This window comes from Lactuca sativa, chromosome 4 (genome assembly GCF_002870075.4).
Source record: "Lactuca sativa cultivar Salinas chromosome 4, Lsat_Salinas_v11, whole genome shotgun sequence".
NCBI classification, from domain to species: domain Eukaryota; kingdom Viridiplantae; phylum Streptophyta; class Magnoliopsida; order Asterales; family Asteraceae; genus Lactuca; species Lactuca sativa.
The window spans coordinates 112945175-112950661 of record NC_056626.2 but is presented as its reverse complement, the minus strand read 5'-3'; the positions used below and the strand labels follow the sequence as shown (position 1 = coordinate 112950661).

At 28.1% G+C, this 5487-nt stretch overlaps 1 long non-coding RNA gene across 4 annotated transcripts; it reads right to left on the bottom strand.

Annotated features, from left to right (window-relative positions):
* Positions 1–568: 568 nt before the first annotated feature.
* On the bottom strand, positions 569–5226 carry LOC111887714 (uncharacterized). Of its 4 annotated transcripts, none has more exons than XR_002848871.3 (6): positions 5105–5226; positions 2999–3427; positions 2711–2817; positions 2368–2462; positions 2147–2276; positions 569–2019 (listed from the first exon to the last, which is right to left on the bottom strand). It is a non-coding gene; the product is annotated as an uncharacterized LOC111887714 (long non-coding RNA). The 4 variants fall into 4 exon arrangements; XR_002848873.3 differs by lacking the exon at positions 5105–5226 and having other exon boundaries at positions 569–1630; positions 1768–2019; positions 2999–3775; XR_002848870.3 differs by lacking the exon at positions 5105–5226 and having other exon boundaries at positions 2999–3775.
* Positions 5227–5487: the final 261 nt, after the last annotated feature.

Genomic DNA, 5487 nt, shown 5'->3' with positions numbered 1-5487 from the left:
GGAAACATATTTGGTAGACGGTGGTCTCACCTTGAGTGGTTCCGGTTGTTTGACGGTAGCATTGAGAAAAGGTATATGCAATGTTTTTGATTAAAATTAAAAATATATTATTGTTCTGATTAATCCATCAAATTTTAAAATTGTTCTATTCTTGTAAAAAATTGTTTTTTAGAGTTAATAGAAATATCAAAAACTATGGTTTAAGAAGTAATTACATAAATTCTCTAATATGCTTATACAATAATATTTTTTTCTAACCTATTGGTTTCTCAAATCAATAATATGCTATTTATCAATTGTTATTGTGTTTGGTCATTTGATCTAGTTATATAATTTTCCATTTTTTATATTTCCATATCCATATGATCATCGAGTTATATCATTTTCCATGTTTTATATTTCCATATGCTCATTTAATAGTGGTTCGCTATGAAGCTTCATTCTTTGGTTGTGCTTAAGTTAAATGTTATCATGCACATAGAAAAATATATTATATATTAATATCTCTAAGTTTTTACAAACAATGTTTAACAATTAGATTATGCAACAAACACTTAAAGGCGTGGGTATCCCCTGCTCTTACTTTATCGCCCAAAAAAGTAATAAGAACAATGAAATTTATAATCTGTAAACCCTTCATATAATTTTGCATGTAATGAATATGCACAATTTGCATTGATTTGTAGCCTTCCTATATTAACATAAACAACATTATTTATTTATTTTCAAACTTCTCCTTAAAACATATTTTATTAAATATAACGAAAATGAGTAAGCTTTTTTAGAACAACAATTTTTTAAAACATGTAAAAACAAACCCCAATGGCAAAATGGTCAAGAGACATGCCAAATATATTGTAATCCATTATCTACCCACTGAAATATGTGAGGCTCATCAAACCAAAAAATCCAATAAAAGTAAAGCAGCAACACCCAGAAAAAAGGTTCAGGAACTCAACAAACCAGAACCAAGGGCAAAATGGTTAGAACCCAAAATCGATACAATCAAAGCATACCAACTTTTTTCCTCCTTTTTGAACATGAGATAGAAACCCAAAAAGTGTTGCATATACCTGTGAACAATTTCTAAGTCAAAGACAAGTTTCGAAACTATTTGCCATATTAAAAATTTGAAATACCCTTGGAAGTTGACACAAGCATTAACTCAAATGACTTGAACTGTTAAAGGTTTATAATCTAACCTGTTTTGCACAAACTGAAGAGAGATCCCTTACAACCTAACTTTTAGAAGCCATTTGGTTTGTAACATATAGTACACCTAATAAAGCCTCCAAATGTTAATTGTGTGATGCCATTAAGTGTCAACTTGGCACTAAACCACCAAACATCCTTGATTTAAGGTAACTTTTCAAGTCAAATGGGATGTAGTCGTTTAAAACACTAAAACAACATTTAACCTATATACACTTTTTATTTTAACACTTGAAAACCATGTAATTATCATGTAGATGCTTTGTACATTGTACTCGTACAAATCAAAAGGAAGTTTTGTTAAAAAAAATCAAGTGGATGTTGTGTATTCTGTACATGTAAAAGACAAAAGAAAAGGAGAAAATGGAGGTTAAAATGAATATATTGAAGCTCAACTTCGAGCTGTAAAGAGAAGTACCTAGCAAAATAAATAAATTTAACCATATCAATATTGTTTAACAAAAAAAAATTTAAAGGATTGCTCGTAACATTTTAATTTTCAAAAAGAGATCACAGAAAACATCAGAATCAGGTAAAAAAAACTCACAAACTGACCTGTGTTGAGAGAAAATGTAGATATGGTGAGAGTAGTGGCATAGATATAAGGTTTATTCTATTAAATTTTTGGTGAAGATGGTGAAAATGAGGTAACATAAACACCCTAAAAATGCCATCTGCCATTGAAATTTCAACCAACCACCAACCGAGCATTTCTTGATTCTCAGAGCATTTCTTTGTTAGCCAAAAGTTTGAAACCTCCACCCGAAGAGAAGCAAGCCCAAATTTTTCATTCGTATCAGCTTAACTCTAAACCAAAACAACAACCCAAAACATGATTATACATATACACACCTACATATATTTTTATGTACTAACTGCATAGCATTTACACACACATAGAAAGAAGAGATATAAAAAGAAAAATATGTTAAACCTGCTTCATCAAAATTTTCTTTGGATGATGGAACTTTCCTTTTGATGCTTGCATTCTGGAGAATAAGTATCAATTAGATATCCAAGTCAACTTATCAGAATTTTATATACCATGTTGCACTTCAACAGATCTGAATGCAAAAAAAAAATGCATCTTCACCATATCAAAACAGCGTTGTTGCTATAAGAGTAAAGTTGGATCATAAAGGATGAAATAAAAACCTTGTTGAGATGGAAATGTCTTTGTATCTTCTCGATGGATCTAAACTAACTCATCACCCACTGATTGATATCCTTTTCTCAGCTAAATCTTTGACCTGTAGGAAAACCATACATTAATCACAAAATCGCAAACCTATTCTTGATCTTCAAAATTGATGTATAATGAGCTAAAGGTTCAGATGGCCAGAATCTGAATGTGCTTTCTTGCTCTAACTCTGAGTTTTGTCAAAGAAATAATATAAGATGCAAAAAAAAAATACACAAAGAAAAGATGATAACAAACACATTAAGGGTTTAATAACACATATCTAGTATATTCATACAAAGATATGAAATATCTTACCAGAATAGGGGCGTTTGGTGGTCATGGTCAGGGAACAAAGGAGCTCTAGGAGTTTCTTGTTCAAGTTTCTTTAATCCAGCCATACATATACGAAATCAGCCAAAAACCTAATAAAATTAGATATTTGTGTAAGAAAAAATAAAAATAATAAAGATTAAACATCCAAGATGCGCATTTCTTGTTCAGACTCCATCAATTCAGCCAAAATAGAATTTGATTAATTAGAACAATATCAAATCCTAATCATATAGGAGAAAATATTTAAAAAGAATAAGATATCGATCTCACTCATATAGTTAGTGGTGATGACAGACCTGCTTTCTTCTCCCTCAACCTTGTGTCTCTAGATTTACAAAAAGAAAAAGGTTCTCTTGAAAATGGGGATTAGGGTTTGACGGTGAGAGAAGGTGACGACTGTAACAGACGGTGGTAATGGCGGTGCCGACTTCATATATTAGAAAGATATTGAATCGATCAAATCGATGGTGGTGAGGGAGACGAGTGTTTGTAGTGATGGAGTTCACCTGTTAGGGAAAAGAGAAGAAGAATGAGTGTGGTGGAAATGATGGTTGATTTAATTGACGATGGATATGTAGGGATGGCAGGAGAGAATGTGTTTATCATTTAAGGAAGGGTCAACGAAGATGCAGGTGGCCGTAGGTGGTAACCGATGATGGTGGTCTCGATCATGACGTCGGAATTGCCTGTAGGTGGTAACTGGTAACAGGTTGAATTGGATGAAATATGTTATATAAAGTGGATATGTTGACTGATTCTGTTGGCATGAGAAATAATCGTTCAACTTTGAGCTCATTCAACAACAGTAGAACAAGATAAAAGAGATAAAAAGCTATAATTAAGGACTTGAATTTGAATATGCATATAACTTTGTTTGACTTTTTCAAATCTTGACTAACCGGAAGATAGATGTAAGCTAATAAACCACAGTCATTCTTATCTTTAAGATGTTGACCAAAATAAGATTTATGATTTGATAATGCATAAAATGATTGTAAATAGCCCAATACGGTTTGTACCTCTTAAAATTCAGCATTTGACTAAATTTGCATAATAAGTAATAAAGATATATATATATATATATATATATATATATATATATATATATATATATATATATATATATATATATATATATATAATCTTATATTATATATAAAGCATATAAGTCACATCTTAAATTTTAAAAGGTATAAGATACAAAGTTTTTGTATAAATTAATTATGCATAAAAAATCATTAATACTTGCCAAAATTCTAAAAAATTTAATTAAGGAAGGTTACTATGATATTTAATTTTGAGCAAAATGACAATTTTAAAATATTAAATTCATCTACATAAATTAATTTTTATTTTTTAAATTAGACGCTGATAATAACTGGTTTATATAAAATGTATAAACATGTAATATAAATATATGTTTTAAACATAAATATTTTATTACATAATAATAAATAATAAAATATAATAAATATTTCCCCGTAAAAAAACAATTCACTAAAAAATATATTTATTGCCCCTCCTTTGTGCGAGTTTCATTTGAGACCATGTTAATTTTGTAAGACATTGGGACGCGATCCTAGCCACTCATCTTAGAGATAAAAAAAACAAAAAAAAATATAATTTTCAAAATAAAAGGAAAAATCCAAAAAAAATTTAAATAATATTTTCGTTATTTAATTTATCCAAAAAAATCACCATTTTCTTCGAAATATGAGTGAAATATTGTAATAGAATATTACACTGTAAATAATTAAATTGAATTTTTAGAATGTTAGAATATTCTAATAAAATTGGTAAATATGTTAAAAAAAACTCTAATATTCTACTTGAATATTTAACATTCAAAAAATTCTATTTGAATATTTACAGTATAATATTCTATTAGATTATTTCACGTATATTTTGAAAAAAAAAACGCTAATTTTTTTTTGGATAAAATAAATGACGAAAATAATATTAAAAAAAAATCAAAAATTTTCATTTATTTTGCATTTTAAAAATATTCTTTTGATCTCCAAAATGAATGGCTAGGATTGTATCCCCATATCTCACAAAATATGATGGTCTCACATTAACCTAACTATATATATATATATATATATATATATATATATATATATATATATATATATATATATATATATATATATATATATATGCAGAATTAAAAAAAATGAATTGGGCTTGAATAATATGATTAGCTTGATCGTTTAAATTTAAAATTATTTTAACAAAAATCTCAAATCTTGTAGAGTTAATTATTATAATAATTCGAAATGAAATAATCATAGTAAATAACCAAAATATTTGTATGAGAAAATGAATTCAAGAGTATAATGAGAATAATTGAATAAAGTACTCTTTAAATAGGACCTTCTTTGATTAGACTTGAAGTATAATCAGTAAAAGCATTTTGAGAAATGATGATCTGAAAATCTAGAGACTTTGAACATCTTCTAGACATAAACCATACATCTGAGAGAGTAAAATTTTTCTGAATGCTTGAAACTAAAAACTTCAACTCAATTTATAGAAGATCTTTGCTCTTGATCTTGGTAACCGGATGTTTACCGAATCTTTTCTTGAATAGTTTTTCTTTGACAAGTTCATGAGTGGTTGGAATAAAATTTCTTCTTTAGATAATGTTCTTGTCTTCTTGCCATAATGGTTGTCAATTCATTCTTCTTTTCACAATGTGTTTGTCTTCTTGTTATAATGGTTATCAATCTTCATAATGGTTGTCAATTCTTCAATTA